Genomic DNA, 19,727 nt, shown 5'->3' on the forward strand with positions numbered 1-19,727 from the left:
CTTCAACTACTGGTGCTGCAGGTTCCTGTAAATTGGTGTCAGGAGTTACTTCTGGGGATGTCTTTGACATGACAGTCTACAAAAAAAGAATATGCAATAGACTATCATGTCCCATGTGAAAACTTGTCAAATAGTTATATACCCCTACAGCATGTACAGAAAAAAACAGTTGAGGGCTATGTGAAGGAGAGTTGAGGGCTAGCTGTTTTACGCAAAATAGTTGAGGGCTAGGTGTTGAGCAGCTTTCTTTGGTTACCTCTTCTGACATCAGACTCGAACTTCTCTTGAACTGAATTTTAATGCGTATTGTTATGCGTTTACTTTTCTACATTGGCTAGAGGTATAGGGTGAGGGTTGAGATCTCACAAACATGTTTAACCCCGCCGCATTTTTGCGCCTGTCCCGAGTCAGGAGCCTCTGGCCTTTGATAGTCTTGTATTATTTTAACTTTTAGTTTCTTATGTACAATTTGGAGTTTAGTATGGTGTTCATTATCACTGAACTAGTATATATTTGTTTAGGGGCCAGCTGAAGGACGCCTCCAGGTGCGTGAATTTCTCGTTGCATTGAAGACCTGATGGTGACCTTCTGCTTGTGTCTGCTCTATGGTTGGGTTGTTGTCTCTTTGACACATTCCCCATTTCCATTCTCAATTTTATAGCTCAACTGAAACTTTGCCAAGCACTGTATGTTTGATAGATGTCGCTCAACTGGCCCTCAACTGAACCTGGCCATTAAGTTGAGGAAGAGTTGAGCAATTGATCTTTGGTTTTCAGATAGTTGAGCAAACGTTGAGCATTTAGACTGATTTATTTTGTAGTTGAAGAAAAGTTGAGCAATTGATCTTTGGTTTAACTTTTCATGTAGTTGAGCAAAAGTTGAGCAAAAGTTGAGCAATTAGAAATATGAGCTGGTGATATAAATGTTATGTGCCCATCTGTTTTCAATTTATCTCTGTGTACATGTGTAAAGTACAAGAAGACAGGAAATTTTATTGTAAATGTCATAGAGTTTGAGGCAAAATTAAGGGAAGCACATGTTTTTATACATTTTTTCTACAGGTATTTACTTAACTATAACTCATAACATAAAAATAAAAAAAAACAAACAGTATTTTTTTATTATAAGATATATCAAATATTCAAGATTTTGGTAATTAATAGTTATTATTAGGGACAAATGTTAAAAGGGTCACACTGTCACAATACCCTAAAAAACCTCAAACAAAGTTAAAATTTGAACTGGGCTTGAGCATACACATGGCAAGCAAAGATGTCTTCTAGCTATCATAAATAAAATAAGAATTTTACAATGGATGTTTACTAATAACTGTATAGACATTGAATTGTGCAGTGTATTCTTCTGATGGCATGACTTTTGGATTAAGGAAGATTGATGTTTTAACAAATATTTATGGAAACATCTTTTGGTAAGTACATTGCATTAGAATTTCCACCATTTTGAATAAGTGTGTATGAACATTTAGTTCAAAATAGTGATATTTAAAGTGTCTTCTTAACTTTTTACAGTGAAGAAAAAATTTAGACAACATATTTATGCATTAATTTATATATTATCAAGTGTGTAAGACAGGAGACATATTTATTGTATTATTAAGAGAATTTGTTTTATAAAGTTTTACTAATATACTAATAATAATATTCTAATACATGTATAATGAATATGGTATAAAACTATAGACATCTGGGGTAAGACTGCCAATAAGACATCTATCCACAAATGACAGATATATATATATATATATATATATATATCTTTTTTTTCTTGTTGAACATGTTGAACAACTCTTTCTGTTTTGAGAATTTCAATATATATCTAAATACTTCTCCTTGCATAAAAAATAATATGGCAGCAGGATTAACTAGATTGTATTTACTAGATAACTTTTAACTAGAGTCTCTAAAGAGCCTGTGTCGCTCACCTTGGACTATGTGCATATTCAACAACGGACACTCTCCAACATTGTAGACAAGAATAGAATTCACGACAAAAATCAGTTTAGATGATCTTGTATTGCTTATCATTTAGCCTGTTTAGTTTCTCTCTAACTTCTTTAGTTTTTGCTCAAAACACAAAAGAAGATAAACAAAATCCTCATTTAAGGGCTATCCCTCCTATAAAGAGTCAGTCTACTTAACTATATCGGCAACATTTGAATTGTTAGTAGATCTTGACTAAGGGCGATAAGGGCAATAACTCCAAAAAGAGTCATCTGACCATTTCCTCCCTATCGTATCTATTGTAGATTTTGTTTTGCTGATCAATTTTGCCTAGCTAATTTTCTATCTGTCTAATATAGTTTTAAGATAGAAGGCAAAAAACGGAAAGATTGGTCAGCGAAGGGCAATAACTCTAATAAGGAGTCTATAGACAATTTTGACCATGTTGACCTATCTGTAGAACTTGTCTTGTTCATCATCTTCACCGCTGTATCTATTATAGTTTTCAAGATAGTAGGCAAAAATAACCAGATGCTCCGCAGGGCGTAGCTTTATATGACCGCAGAGGTCGAACCCTGAACAGTTGGGGCAAGTATGGACACAACATTCAAGCTGGATTCAGCTCTAAATTTGGATTGTGATTAAATAGTTGACACAGCATAGGTTTCTGACACAGAATGAATGTGTTCTAATGAAATTAAAATTTTTGTTTTCTCTTAGAGCAATTCACTATGCTGTTGAATATTATTCCTCTCAAAAAAAATGTTTGAAGAAATTTTCTTTTTATTTATGAAATTTCAAATGAGAAAATTGAACCCAATTTTTTTAATCACATCCCCCTTTCCCTTATTCCAAAACTAATCTCAATTAAAATTTCTAATGGAGTTTGCAACAATTACTACTCATTTAAATACATCATAAAATATTAAGATGTAAAAAAACTGCTTGTTATCACTGAATGGTAAAGAGCTTGTTATCACTGAATGGTAAAGATTATTTATCAGTTGGTAGTAAAAAGTGAATATATATATACATTGTATACATTGTATATTGTATATATAACAAAGATTTAAGTTGATTCTGGACAAAGAAAGATAACTCCAAATAAAAAAAATTCTTACAATTAGATATTTCTTGCTTACTATTCTGGACAAAGAAAGATAACTCTAATTAAAAACAAAATTGCTATTTCACAATACTTTGCAATAAGATATTTCTTGCCATTGCGCAATACTGTGCAATTGAAAAGACTTGCTATTGCACAAAACTTAATATAATAATTTTAGATCCTGATTTGGACCAACTTGAAAACTGGGCCCAGAATCAAAAATCTAAGTACATGTTTGGATTCAGCATATCAAAGAACCCTAAGATTTCAATTTTTGTTAAAATCAAACTAAGTTTAATTTTGGACCCTTTGGACTTTAATGTAGACCAATTTGAAAACAAGACCAAAAATGAGGAATCTACATACACAGTTAGATTTGGCATATCAAAGAACCCCATTTATTCAATTTTTGATGAAATCAAACAAAGTTTAATTTTGGACCCCGATTTGGACCAACTTGAAAACTGGGCCGATAATCAAGAATCTCAGTACATTTTTAGATTCAGCATATCAAAGAACCCAACCGATTAATTTTTTGTCAAAATCAAACGAAGTTTAATTTTGGACCCTTTGGACCTTAATGTAGACCAATTTGAAAACGGGACCAAAAGTTAAAAATCTACATACACAGTTAGATTCGGCATATCAAAGAACCCCAATTATTCAATTTTAATGAAATCAAACAAAGTTTAATTTTGGACCCTTTGGGCCCTTTATTCCTAAACTGTTGGGACCAAAACTCCCAAAATCATTACCAACCTTCCTTTTATGGTCATAAACCTTGTGTTTAAATTTCATAGATTTCTATTTACTTATACTAAAGTTATGGTACGAAAACCAAGAAAAATGCTTATTTGGGTCCCTTTTTGGCCCCTAATTCCTAAACTGTTGGGACCTAAACTCCCAAAATCAATACCAACCTTCCTTTTGTGGTCATAAACATTGTGTTTAAATTTCATTATTTTCTATTTACTTAAACTTAAGTTATTGTGCGAAAACCAAGAATAATGCTTAATTGGGCCCTTTTTTGGCCCCTTATTCCTACACTATTGAAACCAAAACTCCCAAAATCAATCCCAACCTTTCTTTTGTGATCATAAACCTTGTGTCAAAATTTCATAGATTTCTATTAACTTAAGCTAAAGTTATAGTGCGAAAACCAAGAAAATGCTTATTTGGGCCCTTTTTGGTCCCTAATTCCTAAAATGTTGGGACCAAAACTCCCAAAATCAATACCAACCTTCCTTTTGTGGTCATAAACCTTGTGATAAAATTTTATAGATTTATATTCATTTTTACTAAAGTTAGAGTGCGAAAACTAAAAGTATTCGGAAGACGACGACGACGACGACGACGACGACGACGACGACGACGACGACGACGCCAACGTGATAGCAATATACGACGAAAATTTTTTCAAAATTTGCGGTCGTATAAAAACTAGAGGCTTTAAAGAGCCTGTGTCGCTCGCCTTGGTCTATGTGAATATTAAACAAAGGAAGCAGATGGATTCATGACGAAATAATGTTTTGGTGATGGTGGTACATCTTACTTTACTGAACATTCTTGCTGCTTGCAATTATCACTATCTATAATGAACTTGGCCCAATAGTTTCTGTTGAAAATGTTACGGGTAGTAAAAATTTACAAATTTTATGAAAATAGTTAAAAATTTACTATAAAGGACAATTACTCCTTAGGGGGTCAATTGACCATTTTGATCATGTTGACTTATTTGTGAATCTTACTTTGCTGAACATTATTGCTGTTTACAGTTTATCTCTATCTATTATAATATTCAAGATAATAACCGAAAACAGCAAAATTTCCTTAAGATTTTCAATCCAGGGGCAGCAACCCAACAACGGGTTCTCTGATTCATCTGAAAATGTTTGGGCAGATAGATCTTGACCTGATGAACAAGTTTACTCCCAGTCAGATTTGCTCTAAATGCTTTGGTTTTTGAGTTATAAGCCAAAAACTGTGTTTTACCCCTATGTTCTATTTTTAGCCATGGCGGCCATCTTGGTTGGTTTGGCCGGTCACACCACACATTTTTTAAACAAGATACCCCAGAGATGATTGTGGCCAAGTTTGGTGTAATTTGGCCTAGCAGTTTCAGAGGAGAAGATTTTTGTAAAAGATATATAAAATTTAGGAAAAATGGTTAAAAACTGACTTTAAAGGGCAATAACTCCTAAAGGGGTCGACTGAAAATTTTGGACATGTTAACTTATTTGTAAATCTTACTTTGCTGAACATTATCAGGGATGATTCCAGGTGTTTTCAAATGGGTCCCTTGAACATCAAATTGGGAATTTTTTATCCCAATTGGGAATTTTTTATGCATAAAATATAAAACGAATTCATATGATTTTAAAGTAAAAACGGAAAATGTATATTAAGTTTAACCTCTACACTGATTTAAGAAGTTGTAACATTTTGAATAATTATGGATGGGCTACTGATTATGATATATATATATGATTCTGATCTCATAGGTATGATCACCAGATTACTTGAAAGTTATTGGATTGAGACCAGGGAAGTTGTATTACATGAATATCATTGCACATGATGCACTAGTCCAAATAATTATGACGTCTTGAAAGGCTATTATATTTTTTTTTCTTTGACGCCTTACTTCGAAGTAACCTAGGCATATTACATATACATAAACATATATACCAGCAAACATAAAACTATGGCAAGCCGTTTTACTATTTAATCGAATGTCAAGATATCTCATGTAATATATAAGATATCTCATGTAAGATATCTTCTATAGTTTCATTTACATAAGATGACTGATATAATATGAGATATCTTATATATTATATAAAATATTTCATAAGTTTATTAGAGATCTCATAAAGTATATAAGATATCTTATAAATATCTTTTATAATTTACAAGATATCTTATATAGCTGATAAGACATCTCATAAAGTTTCTATGATATCTTATATAGTTTATGGGATATCTTATAAAGAAAATTATATAAGATATCTTATAAACTATATATTTTATAATATATCTTATATACTTGATAAGATATCTCCTAAAGTTATTAAGATATCTTATGAATATATTTCAGATTAGATATCATATAATATAGTTTATAAGATATTTTTAAGATATCTTATCAAGTTTATAAGATAGTTTATAAAATATCTTATATAGTTTATAAGATAGCTGTTAAGATATCTTTAAGATATCTTATATAGTTTATGGGATATCTTATAAAGAAAATAATATAAGATATCTTATAAACTATATATTTTACAAGATATCTTATATACTTTATAAGATATCTCCTAAAGTTTTAAAGATCTCTTATGAATATATTTCAGATTAGATATCTTATATAGTTTATCAGATATCTTTAAGATATCTTATATAGTTTATGGGATATCTTACAAAGAAATTTATATAAGATATCTTATAAACTATATATTTTATAAGATATCTCATATACTTTTAAAGATCTCCTTAAGTTATTAAGATATCTAATGAATATCTTTCATATAAGATATCTTATAAACAATACATATAATGTATAAAATATCTTATATAGTTAATAATATATCTCATATAGTTTATAAGATATATCTTATATAATCTATAAGATATGTTGTATAAATTATTAGATATCTCTAATATTTTATTTAATTATTTAAAAAATTGTAAATTTCATAAACTTTATAAGATATCTTATATAATCTGTCAGATATTTCATATTATATCTTATAAACTATACAAGATATCTTATAAAGTGTATAAGATATCTTTTTTATAAAGTGTATAAGATATCTTTCTTATAAAGTGTAAAAGATATCTTATAAAGTGTATAAGATATCTTATAAAGTGTATAAGATATCTTATAAAGTGTATACGATATCTTATAAAGTGTATAAGATATCTTGAAATTAAATTAAATAGCAAAATGGCTTGCCATATAAACCAATGAAAAAAAATCATCCATTTGGCATTTTTTCAACAGGTCATCTTTATAAATTTACCTTGATTAAAATGGATATCAAATTGAACTGGTCCATTGTCGTATTCAGAAAGACAATTACAAAAGTTAATATACTTAATAGATAAGATATTTAAAGCAATTGACCAGTGAACCTTAAAATTATTTGGAAAAATTGTAGATTTCATAAATAAATAAAATAATCTTTGAAATTAACTAAAAACGATTTATGCATGCGCCAAAGTAATTCTCAAAAAGTTGATGGTATTCTTAAGAAGAAGAAAGGATCATTTTCATAACTTTTGAAACAGTTCCATATTAAATGGTGACATATCGTATTTCATGAATGGTCTAATCATCAACATTATTTCAAAACGCTCAATTTTTTGTCTTTTGATGAATAGAGCAAAATATAAATTAATTTATTTTTATCAAATTATATAACCATGCAGCTCTTCTGGGCGATCTGCTTTTACGAGATCGGCGCCCATTAAAATGGATTCATCAATATCATATCAAAATTTGAATTTGCTCTTAGCCGAGGTCTGCTTTCACACCAATTTTGACACACATGTTTTTGATCAACCTGCTGGGCGATCTACTTTTACGAGATCAAATAATCCCATAAAATTTTAATCAATTGAATCCGGTTGCTAAAATTGTTTACCACATGTTGACATAATCATAGATATCTATGACATAATCAAATCGTCCACTAAAGTCAAAATATAGGACACTGAATAAACATCTATACTTTGCCTATATTTTTCAACCTATAACGAATAAAGTCCTAAACTTTTCCGGAAATACCGATTTTTATTTCATTTTCATCAATTGGGAATTCATATTCACAAATATTTTTTTGGGGCCGCTGGCCGATTTTCTAAACTATATAGTGGAATCATCCCTGATTATTGTTGTTTACAGTTTATCTCTACCTATAATAATATTCAAGATAATAATCAAAAACAGCAAAATTTCCATAAAATTACCAATTCAGGGGCAGCAACCCAACAACGGGTTCTCTGATTCATCTGAAAATGTCAGGGCAGGTAGATCTTGACCTGATAAACAGTTTTACTCACTGTCAGATTTGCTCTAAATGCTTTGGTTTGAGAGTTTTCAGCCAAAAACTGTGTTTTACCATTATGTTCTATTTTTAGCCATGGTGGCCATCTTGGTAGGTTTGGCGGGTCACACCACACATTTTTTAAACAAGATACCCCAGAGATGATTGTGGCCAAGTTTGGTGTAATTTGGCCCCAGGAGTTTCAGAGGAGAAGATTTTTGTAAAAGATATAAAAAATTTAGGAAAAATTGTTAAAAACTGACTTTAAAGGGCAATAACTCTTAAAGGGGTCAACTGACAATTTTAGCCATGTTAACTTATTTGTAAATCTTACTTTGCTGAACATTATTGCTGTTTACAGTTTATCTCTACCTATAATAGTATTCAAGATAATAATCGAAAACAGCAAAATTTCCATAAATTACCAATTCAGGGGCAGCAACTCAACAACAGGTTCTCTGATTCATCTGAAAATTTCAGGGCAGATTGATCTTGACCTGACAAACAGTTTTACTCCCTGTCAGATTTGCTCTAAATGCTTTGGTTTTTGAGTTTTAAGCCAAAAACTGCATTTTACCCCTATGTTCTATTTTTAGCCATGGCGGCCATCTTGGCTGGTTTGGTCGGTCAAGCCACACAGTTTTTTAACTAGATACATCAAACATGATTGTGGCCAAGTTTGGATTTATTTGGCCCAGCAGTTTCAGAGGAGAAGATTTTCGTAAAAGATATATAAAATTTACAAAAAATGGTTAAAAATTTACTTTAAAGGGCAATAACTCCTAAAGGGGTCAACTGACCATTTTGGTCATGTTGACTTATTTGTAAATCTTACTTTGCTGAACATTATTGCTGTTTACAGTTTATCTCTATCTATAATAATATTCAAGATAATAACCAAAAACAGCAAAATTTTCCCTAAAATTACCAATTCAGGGGCAGCAACCTAACAACGGATTGTCGGAAACATCTGAAAATTTTAGACCAGATAGATCTTGACCTGATAAACAATATCACCCCATTTCAGATTTGCTCTAAACGCTTCGTTTTTTAGTTATAAGCCAAAAACTGCATTTTACCCATATGTTCTATTTTTAGCCATGGCGGCCATCTTGGTTGGTTTGGCGGGTCACGCCACACATTTTTTAAACAAGATACCCCAGAGATGATTGTGGCCAAGTTTGGTGTAATTTGGCCCAGTAGTTTCAGAGGAGAAGATTTTTTAAAAGTTAATGACGACGGATGACGACAGACGCCGGACGACGACGACTGACGCCGGACGCCAAGTGATGAAAAAAGTTCACTTGGCCCTTCGGGCCAGGTGAGCTAAAAATGGTAAAATTTGTCATTTGAGGGCAATAAATCCTACAAGAAGTCATCTGACGGTTTCGACAAGTATAGACAATTGGCAGAGCTCAACATCCTGATCATTTTAGCTCTTATCAGATTTTCTCTTTATAATGGTTTTCAAAATTATAGACAAAGGGTCTCTTCTACTAACTTGCCTAGTCTGGGGGGCATTCACCCAATATAAGTATATAGGGTTTTTAGAAAAGTAACTCGGAATAATTCTGACAAGAGTGCACCCGCTGAAATGTCTCGCCTGCTTTACTAACCATGATTGGTTTTATGTTGATAGTCCTAAAGATAAAGTTTCACTAGTACAAGTATCACATAAACTTAAAATTATTAATGATCCATGAAAATGAGGTCAAGGTCATATAAACCAAGTCAGAAAGACATGTACACCTTACAATCATTCCATGCATCAAATAAAGTTGACCTTATTGCTTATAGTATCTAAGAAGCAGACTTAAACAGGAAAACTAAACACTGACCAATGAACATAAAAATGAGGTCAAGGTCAGATGAACCCTGCCAGACAGACATTTACACCTTACAATCATTCCATACACCAAACATAGTTGACCTATTGCTTATAGTATACAAGAAAAAGACCAAACCATGAAAACTTAACATTGACCAATGAACCATGAAAATGAGGTCAAGTAATGACACCTGCCAGACAGACATGTAGACATTGCAATCATTCCATACACCAGATATAGTTGACCTATTGCTTATAGTATTAGAAAAACAGATCAAAACACAAAAAAATAACATTGACCAATGAACCATGAAAATGAGGTCAAGGACAAATGACACATGCCAGTCAGACATGTACACCTTACAATCATTAATCCATACACCAAATACTGTTGACCTATTGCTTATAGTATTAGAAAAACAGACCAAAACACAAAAACTTAACATTGACCAATGAACTGTGAAAATGAGGTCACGGTCAGATGAAACCTGCCAGACTGATATGTACCCCTTACAATTATTCTATACACCATACATAGCTGACCTACTGCTTATAGTATCAGAGAAACGGACCTAATCACGTAACTTTAACCTTGATCACTGATCCATGAAATGAGGTGGAGGTCAGGTGAACCCTATCTGACGGACACGTAGACGTTGCAAGGAACCCATATACCAAATATAGTTATCCTTTTACTCATAAGTGAGAAATTCACAATACAAAAAAATCATATTTTTTTTCAAGCAGTCGCTGAACCATGCAAATGAGGTCAAGGACAATGGACATATGACAGACGGAAACTTCCTAACATAAGGTATCTGTATACAAAGTATGAAGCATCCAGGTCTTCTACCTTCTGAAATATAAAGTTTTATACAAATAGTTTACGCCGCCGCCGGATAGTAATACCTATGTCTCACTCTGCGACTTTCGTCACAGGCGAGACAAAAATGGAACATATATCCAGTCAAAAGTCAGTAATATGAAAATAGTCTATTTACAACAGATCTCTCAAATTATGTATATTATTTGTACATGTAAGCACTTCTCCCCAACTCTGATTTTTAAAACATGGTTGAATAAATATTTTATCAACTTATTTACTGTATAACATATTTCGTTTAGATATGGGGTTCTGTCCATTCAAATATCTTCCAACTGTTAAAATTTCATTCTAATCAATCAGCTGCAAAGGAAACTGAAGTTACAATCCAGAACTCCTTTTTTCAATTATGTATCAATGACTTTGAAACACCAGACCTTTTTATCCAAGAATCAATGACTTTGAAACACCAGACCTTTTTATCCAAGTATCAATGACTTTGAAACACCAGACCTTTTTATCCAAGTATCAATGACTTTGAAACACCAGACCTTTTTATCCAAGTATCAATGACTTTGAAACACCAGACCTTTTTATCCAAGTATCAATGACTTTGAAACACCAGACCTTTTTATCCAAGAATCAATACGCTTTGTAAACCTTCCTTTATGTACATTCTTACAGACCTTTTTATCCAAGAATCAATACGCTTTGTAAACCTTCCTTTATGTTCATTCTTACAAAAGTCTTTTTATCCAAGAATCAATACGCTTTGTAAACCTTCCTTAATGTTCATTCTTACAAAAGTCTTTTTATTCAAGAATCAATACGCTTTGTAAACCTTCCTTTATGTTCATTCTTACAAAAGTCTTTTTATCCAAGAATCAATACCTAAACCTTCCTTTATGTTCATTCTTACAAAAGTCTTTTTATTCAAGAATCAATACGCTTTGTAAACCTTCCTTTATGTTCATTCTTACAAAAGTCTTTTTATTCAAGAATCAATACGCTTTGTAAACCTTCCTTTATGTTCATTCTTACAAAAGTCTTTTTATTCAAGAATCAATACGCTTTGTAAACCTTCCTTTATGTTCATTCTTACAAAAGTCTTTTTATCCAAGAATCAATACGCTTTGTAAACCTTCCTTTATGTTCATTCTTACAAAAGTCTTTTTATTCAAGAAACAATACGCTTTGTAAACCTTCCTTTATGTTCATTCTTACAAAAGTCTTTTTATCCAAGAATCAATACCTAAACCTTCCTTTATGTTCATTCTTACAAAAGTCTTTTTATTCAAGAATCAATACGCTTTGTAAACCTTCCTTTATGTTCATTCTTACAAAAGTCTTTTTATTCAAGAATCAATACGCTTTGTAAACCTTCCTTTATGTTCATTCTTACAAAAGTCTTTTTATCCAAAAATCAATACGTAAACCTTCCTTTATGTTCATTCTTACAAAAGTCTTTTTATTCAAGAATCAATACGCTTTGTAAACTTTCCTTTATGTTCATTCTTACAAAAGTCTTTTTATCCAAGAATCAATATGTAAACCTTCCTTTATGTTCATTCTTACAAAAGTCTTTTTATTCAAGAATCAATACGCTTTGTAAACCTTCCTTTATGTTCATTCTTACAAAAGTCTTTTTATCCAAGAATCAATACGCTATGTAAACCTTCCTTTATGTTCATTCTTACAAAAGTCTTTTTATTCAAGAATCAATACGCTTTGTAAACCTTCCTTTATGTTCATTCTTACAAAAATCTTTTTATCCAAGAATCAATACGCTTTGTAAACCTTCCTTTATGTTCATTCTTACAAAAGTCTTTTTATCCAAGAATCAATACATAAACCTTCCTTTATGTTCATTCTTACAAAAGTCTTTTTATTCAAGAATCAATACGCTTTGTAAACCTTCCTTTATGTTCATTCTTACAAAAGTCTTTTTATTCAAGAATCAATACGCTTTGTAAACCTTCCTTTATGTTCATTCTTACAAAAGTCTTTTTATTCAAGAATCAATACGCTTTGTAAACTTTCCTTTATGTTCATTCTTACAAAAGTCTTTTTATCCAAGAATCAATATGTAAACCTTCCTTTATGTTCATTCTTACAAAAGTCTTTTTATTCAAGAATCAATACGCTTTGTAAACCTTCCTTTATGTTCATTCTTACAAAAGTCTTTTTATCCAAGAATCAATACGCTATGTAAACCTTCCTTTATGTTCATTCTTACAAAAGTCTTTTTGTTCAAGAATCAATACGCTTTGTAAACCTTCCTTTATGTTCATTCTTACAAAAGTCTGTTTATCCAAGAATCAATACGCTTTGTAAACCTTCCTTTAAGTTCATTCTTACAAAAGTGTTTTTATTCAAGAATCAATACGCTATGTAAACCTTCCTTTATGTTCATTCTTACAAAAGTGTTTTTATCCAAGAATCAATACGCTTTGTAAATCTTCCTTTATGTTCATTCTTACAAAAGTGTTTTTATCCAAGAATCAATACGCTTTGTAAACCTTCCTTTATGTACATTCTTACAAAAGTTTCATTTTAATCTAGCAGCCAAGGGTGGTGAAGGCATTAGTTTTGGACAAGGGACAAAAAGACTGAGACAAAACAATAAACAGCTGCGCCATGAGCGCATGATACGCCCGATGTCTTGTGTGGAAGTTTTATGCAATAATCATAAATAGTTTCTGAGAAAGTTTCAAGCAATAACCATATATTGTTTTTGAGACACGGCGGGACATGTGAAACCCCCAACCTTGTTTTTTTTACAAAAAACTAAATATCACTAAAATAAAATTTTGAATCAAAACCAAAAAGTATACAGATCTTTAGATTAATATAACAAAGAAGTGTGTCAAGTTTTAAGCAATAATCATACACTATTTTTGAGATACGGCGCGACATGTAAAAAAAAAAACTCCCCTGTTTAACAAAATACTCAATAACTCCAAAATAAAGTTTTGAATCATCACCAAAAAGTATACAGATCTTTAGATTAATATAACAAAGAAGTGTGTCAAGTTTTAAGCAATAATCATACATTATTTTTGAGATACGGCGCGACATGTAAAAAAAACCTCCCCTGTTTAACAAAACACTCAATAACTCCAAAATAAAGTTTTGAATCATCACCAAAAAGTATACAGATCTTTAGATTAATATAACAAAGAAGTGTGTAAAGTTTTAAGCAATAATCATAAATTGTTTTTGAGATACGGCGCAACATGTAAAAAAAAAAACTCCCCCTTTTTTACAAAATACTCAATAACTCAAAAATGAAATTTTGAATCATCACCAAAAAGTATACAGATAATGAGATTAATGTAACTAAGAAGTGTGTAAAGTTTTAAACAATAATCAAGAATCATTTTTGAGATACGGTGCGACATGTGAAAAAGAATCACACCACTGTTTTAGTTACAAAGTGCGGTAACTCAAAAAGTTTAAATCTTATTTTTACCAAAAAGTATACAGATCATTTGACCATCATAAGAAACTACTATATTAAGTTTCATGAAATTTAAATAAGGAGTTCTCAAGTTATGGTGCGACATGTTTACGCCGGACAGACCGACAGACACTGGACATTTGTATACCATAATATGTGGCGTATAAAAAATAAGAGACATCCAACAGATGAGAACACAGATTTTAAACATTTGTCTTTCACATTTGCCAACATGTATATTAGGCAACAAGCTTGGAATTGTCAACTTACATTGTTAACTGACAAAAATTACTACAATGACATTGAAAACTACAGGCAACTGTTTTATTGTAATTTCTTTGTACCAAGTCTGTTTTGTCTCTTATAATCTGTGAATATCTTTTAAAGTAAGACAATACTTTTTACCTTAAGGAAGTCCATCACTTCTTTCTTCTTCTCTTTAGAACAAAACGGTGATATTGTTACCATATCATAAGGAGTCTGACCCTGAAATACAATCAAATAATCTTTCATTAATTATACACATATATATCTTTTATTTCAAAAACTGTAAAACAGTAAATAATAGGTAACTGTTGCATTAATTTTACCTATCAGGGATCTCCATGGCCTGTTAAACGATGGCGCCCCGCCATCGTTCAAATGTCTTGCGCCATCGTCAAATGACCAGCGCCATCGTTCAATTGTCTTCCGCCATCGTTCAAAACTGTAATCGTTTTTATAGCCTGACACCATTTTTTTATCAATTATAATCAAATGCATGTAATTGCATAACCCTCGGGCTTTTTTTATAGTATAATCCAATACAATTCTAACGCCTGAGGGATATCGGGATTAAAATCGCTAATCACTTGTACCTGAGCTTGTACAGGTAGATCAACAAACCAGACAGGAGAATATTATCTGAAGATTCATTTGTCGAATTATTTAACTATGTTTCCGCAAATGCTTATGATAATTCAGATTAAATAAATATATTAATAATCCAGTAACAAAGTTTAACAAGTCGAACACGTGCTTTTATTTTGACTTACGCAATCAGCATCCATTTTTAAGAAGTATAAAATAAGACGTAAAACAGTAGTTATCATTTCATCGCAAATAACTCGAGTACTGCTGTATTGTAACAATAATATAGAATTACTTTAAAAGTTAAAAAGTTAAAACTTTTAATATTTCCTGTAAAGAAATATTGTATCGTTATTCGGAATTCATTTCGTAGTTTACAATCAAATTAATACGTCCACGTTTTCGGTTTCTTTTCAGACTCGAAAGATGCATGTTGCATATAGCATTGATTTGCAAAACTTTTCATTTGACAACGTTTGCTTTACAAATCTTTTTAACCTTTTACATAACCTGTACGACTCGTTTTGTCGTTGCTGCAAACCAGCCATACCGGTAATGGGTTCATGACTTCTGAATTTGATAGTGTTCGTGAAAAATAAGCTCCACATGATTTTTAACCCCCATAACAATTCCCAAAATAGCAAGAAAACTACGTGGGGACCTTCGTGATAGCTATTGGTCATTCTCGACTAAGGGAAAGGGAGGGGGCATGAAGGCTTGGCCTTTGAAGGGTTACAAACGGCAATTATTGAAAATATATATACTTCTATATAGTATTTATAATGAAAATTCAAATAAATATAATTTAAATAAGCAAGGAATTAGCATGTTCACCTATCCTTATGTGGAGGGATGAAATACTTTCGATCGCGCTACACTGTACAGCGTAGATACGGTTTATGATGGTGAAAGTTCCTCCTTCGTTCAATTTTCACCCATGGAGATCCCTGCCTATACAATGCAGAATGTTGTCTTATTTATATATACTTGAAATAAAAACCAGTGAACCTAAACTAACAACAAATATGAAGTGTCATTATAAAGAGATCAATGAATAATATTTCAGATTTTGCTGTTAAAGAAATTATTGAATGATTGGTGTAGGGTGTGTGGGTGAAATGTGATAAGATGGTAGTTATATGTGTTGCTGGAGTATAATCAAATGGTAGTTTTGTTAATAGTGTATAATTGGTGTAAGATGTGTTGCTGGAGTATAATTAAATGGTAGTTTTGTTAGTAGTGTATGATTGGTGTAAGATGTGTTGCCGGAGTATGCTAAGATGGTAGTTTTGATAAAAGTGTATGATTGGTGTAGGGTGTGTTGGTGGAATGTGATTAGATGGTAGTTTTGTTAATAGTGTATAATTGGTGTAAGGTGTATTGGTAGAATGTGATTAGATGGTAGTTTTGTAAACAGTGTATGATTGGTGTAAGATCTGTTGGTGAAATGTGATTAGATGGTAGTAAAGTGTGTTGTTGGAGTATGATTAGATGGTAGTTTTGTTAACTAGTGTATGATTGGTGTGAGGTGCATTAGTGGAATGTGATTAGATGGAAGTAAGATGTGTTGGTGGAGTATGATGAGATGGCAGTTGTGTCAGTAATGTAGGATTGGTGTTAGGTGTGTTGGTGGAGTATGATGAGATAGTAGTGGTGTCAGTAATGTGGGATTGGTGTTAGGTGTGTTGGCGGAGTATAATGAGATGGTCGTTGTGTCAGTAATGTAGGATTGGTGTTAGGTGTGTTGGCGGAGTATGATGAGATTGGAGTTGTATCAGTAGTGTAGGATTGGTGTTAGGCGAGTTGGTGGAGTATAATGAGATGGTCGTTGTGTCAGTAATGTAGGATTGGTGTTAGGTGTGTTGGCAGAGTATAATGAGATGGTCTTTGTGTCAGTAATGTAGGATTGGTGTTAGGTGTGTTGGCGGAGTATAATGAGATGGTCGTTGTGTCAGTAATGTAGGATTGGTGTTAGGTGTGTTGGCGGAGTATGATGAGATTGTAGTTGTATCAGTAATGTAGGATTGGTGTTAGGTGAGTTGGTGGAGTATAATGAGGTGGTCGTTGTGTCAGTAATGTAGGATTGGTGTTAGGTGTGTTGGCGGAGTATGATGAGATGGTTGTTGTATCAGTAGTGTAGAATTGGTGTAGGGTGTGTTGGTAGAGTATGATGAGATGGTAGTTGTGTCAGTAATGTAGGATTGGTGTTAGGTGTGTTGGTAGGTTGAGGTCAAGTGAAAACTGTCTGACGGGCATGAGGACCTTGCAAGGTACGCACATACCAAATATAGTACTTTATTTATAAAACATAATTTAACATTACAAACATTTTTTTTTTCAAGTAGTCACTGAACCATGAAAATGAGGTCAAGGACATTGGACATGTGACTGGCGGAAACTTCATAACATGAGGCATCCATATACAAAGTATGAAGCATCAAGGTCTTCCTTCTTCTAAAATATAAAGCTTTTAAGAAGTTAGCTAACGCCTCCGCCACTGCTTTACCACTATCCCTATGCCGAGCTTTCTGAGATTAAAGTCGCAGGCTCGACAAAAAATAATCAGTTTTAAGAGGGCTCATGGGTCTAAATCATTTTTTTAATTTAAAACTAGTGGCTCTATAGAGCCTGTGTCGCTCACCTTGGTCTATGTTAATATTAAACATTGTACACAGATGGATTCATGACAAAATTGTGTTTTGGTGATGGTGATGTGTTTGTAGATCTTACTTTACTAAACATTTTTGCTGCTTACAATTATCTCTATCTATAACAGTAGTTTCTGTGGAAAATGTTAGTGAAAATCTACAAATATTGTGAAAATTATTTAAAATTTACTATGAAGGGCAATAACTCCTTAAGGGGTAAATTGACTATTTTGGTCATGTTGACTTATTTTTAGTTCTTACTTTGCTGTACATTATTGCTGTTTACAGTTATCACTATCTATAATAATATTCAAGATAATAACAAAAAAAACAGCAAAATTTCCTCAAAATTATCAATTCAGGGGCAGCAACCTAACAACCGATGATCCAATTCATCTGAAAATTCCAGGGCAGATAGATCTTGACCTGATCAACAACTTTACTAAGTGTCAGTTTTACTCTTAATGCTTTGGTTTTTGAGTTAAAAGCCAAAAACTGCATTTCATCCCTATGTTCTATTTTTAGACGTGGCGGCCATCTTGGTTGGTTGGCCGGGTCATCGGACACAATTTTTAAACTAGATACCCCAATGATGATTGTGGCCAAGTTTCAATTAATTTGGCCGAGTAGTTTCAGAGGAGAATATTTTTCTAAAAGATTACTAAGATTTACGAAAAATGGTTAAAAATTGACTATAATGGGCAATAACTCCTAAAGTGGTCAACTGATCATTTTGGTCATGTTAACTTATTTGTAGATCTTACTTTGCTGAACATTATTGCTGTTTACAGTTTATCTCTATCTAAAATAATATTCAAGATAATAGCCAGAAACAACAAAATTTCCTTAAAATTACCAATTCAGGGGCAGCAACCTAACAACAGAATGTCAGATTCTTCTGAAAATTTCAGGGCAGATAGATCTTAACCTGATAAACAGTTTTATCCCACGTCAGATTTGCTCTAAATGCTTGGTTTTTTGAGTTATAAGCCAAAAACTGCATTTTACCCCTATGTTCTATTTTTAGCCATGGCGACCATCTTGGTTGGTTGGCGGGTCACTGGACACAATTTTTGAACTAGATACCCAAATGATGATTTTGGCTAAGTTTGGTTAAATTTGGCCCAGTAGTTTCAGAGAAGATTTTTGTAAAAGTTAACGCCGGACGCCAGGTGAGCTAAAAAATGGGGTCACCGTTCATTTACGCTCACAATCTGCCTTCGAAAGAAGTATACATTTTTGTTAATGTCCTTTTTTCTGTTGACCTAATAGGGGAAATAGTTGTAATATCGAAATAAAAAAAAGAACTAAATTTTACAGTTATTTAGTTTATGTACAGCTTTTTCGAAAACAACAATAAAAAATATAGGTCACCAATGAGTAAATTTAAGATATTTCTATTTTAATGCCAAAAAATGGCATTTTTGCACCAAAGGGAGATAATTTGGAGCTTTTTCAATTATATCTACATTTTAAAAGTCACCTGAGGCCAACAAGAATTGATTTTTTGGAATGATTCTTGTACCATAATGATAAAGTAATAACTACTTAAGGTAATAAATAAAATTTGTAATGAAAAAATATTGTTTAATTTTTTTGAAAATCTTATACCCGTGAGCCTCCTTAAGAAAACTGTGTTCATTCATTAAGTGTATTAATAAAAAGGTTAATCCCTCCATGTAAAAGTAACGCACAGACTGATTTCTTCATATTTAGTTTAACCTGTTTATTATACAGGTATTTCATCATAAAGTTGTACTTTATTATATTTTATCTGCATCTGTTTACCCTCAACTATTGTACATGTATTTATATTGTAATTGTACTTCCTCAGTTGACTTGTATTTAGTTTTTAAAGAATAAAATATCTATCTATCTAATAGGAATAAAACTGAATGATACCTTATGTGTTTTCACCCAAGGACTGCATCCTTGATCTATTAAACATTTTGTTACATCAATATTTCCATACTTAGCAGCATGATGTAAAGCTGTTTGTCCA

The 19,727-nt window shown here is 32.1% G+C and overlaps 1 long non-coding RNA gene across 1 annotated transcript; it reads right to left on the reverse strand.

The window, feature by feature from the left end:
• LOC134717497 (uncharacterized) lies at positions 1 to 19,727 on the reverse strand. The gene is made up of 3 exons (XR_010107347.1): positions 19,628 to 19,727; positions 14,634 to 14,714; positions 1 to 76 (listed from the first exon to the last, which is right to left on the reverse strand). It is a non-coding gene; the product is annotated as an uncharacterized LOC134717497 (long non-coding RNA).

Source organism: Mytilus trossulus, chromosome 5, assembly GCF_036588685.1.
Source record: "Mytilus trossulus isolate FHL-02 chromosome 5, PNRI_Mtr1.1.1.hap1, whole genome shotgun sequence".
Classification (NCBI taxonomy): domain Eukaryota; kingdom Metazoa; phylum Mollusca; class Bivalvia; order Mytilida; family Mytilidae; genus Mytilus; species Mytilus trossulus.